This window comes from Rhagoletis pomonella, unplaced genomic scaffold (assembly GCF_013731165.1).
Source record: "Rhagoletis pomonella isolate Grant_MI unplaced genomic scaffold, Rhpom_1.0 Rhpom_scaffold_00066, whole genome shotgun sequence".
NCBI lineage: Eukaryota > Metazoa > Arthropoda > Insecta > Diptera > Tephritidae > Rhagoletis > Rhagoletis pomonella.
Window position 1 is genome coordinate 37,174 of NW_023458620.1, and position 1,058 is coordinate 38,231.

The window sequence follows — 1,058 nt, forward strand, 5'->3', positions numbered from 1 at the left end:
TGCCAGAATTCGGTACACCTGAGCAAACGTTCGAATATAAAGTTTTTTGCTTTTCCGAGGTAGGGTACGTAGTTTGATAACAAATTGCTGACGCAAAATATCTTTAAACCTCTGAAAGGTGTACCATTATCCGTGGAACAGGAAAGAGGTCGAGTTAAAATGATGCCTGCAACTTGTAACAGTACCAATTTTTGGATTCTCGGAATTTTATGATAAAGATGTGGTGCTGCTAAAAATATATATACAAAAATATAAGCACGAAACTATGTATTTGTCACAAGAATTATCCACATAAGATGAAAACTACTGTAGTTTCATTTTATAAAATTTAAAAAGTATGTTTGCATCATGTATTGTCTTCCCAGAGAGTTTTGCTCCACATCGAAATTCGTGCTCTTTTATTTTCTAAGTGTAGCGAATAAAACTTCACACTTAAATTTAAGACATTCATAACAAAAATTTTATGAAGAAAATCCCCGCTACGCTCTCCCAAATATAAACTGGGACGCAAAATTGAAGCAAGTTTTGCCTATTTTCCTTTCGTTTATTTAATATTTATTATTTTTTATGAATATGTAGCTCATTACTTAAAAAACAAGATATACTAAAACCTGATTTCATATTTGGTGTAAAAATTATGAAAATTCTGCAAAATTTCAGCAAAACTTGTAACTTTTTAATCTGCTAAAATGACGCATCCCCGTTTACGTGTATTTGGGTAAAACAAAAAACATTGAAATCGGCTCACTATCTGATTGTTTTTCAATTTTATGTAACAGAGTCCGACATGAAAATTTTCTCAGAGATATGGCTAGCCATTTCTAATAGATTTTGGAGCACTAAATTTGTAAAAATAAAAACTTGTATATTTGAATTTTAATAAAATAAGGCGAAGAGCAAAATCGGCTAAAGACGGCTAATTTTCTTTTGCAAAACGGCTAACAAATCGGCTGCTGGCTATTATTAAATTTTTAAATATAAAATTTGCAAATCTACCATACTGCAATTTAATTTTTTTAATGGTATTAGGCTCTTATTTATCCAAATTTTCAGGTAAT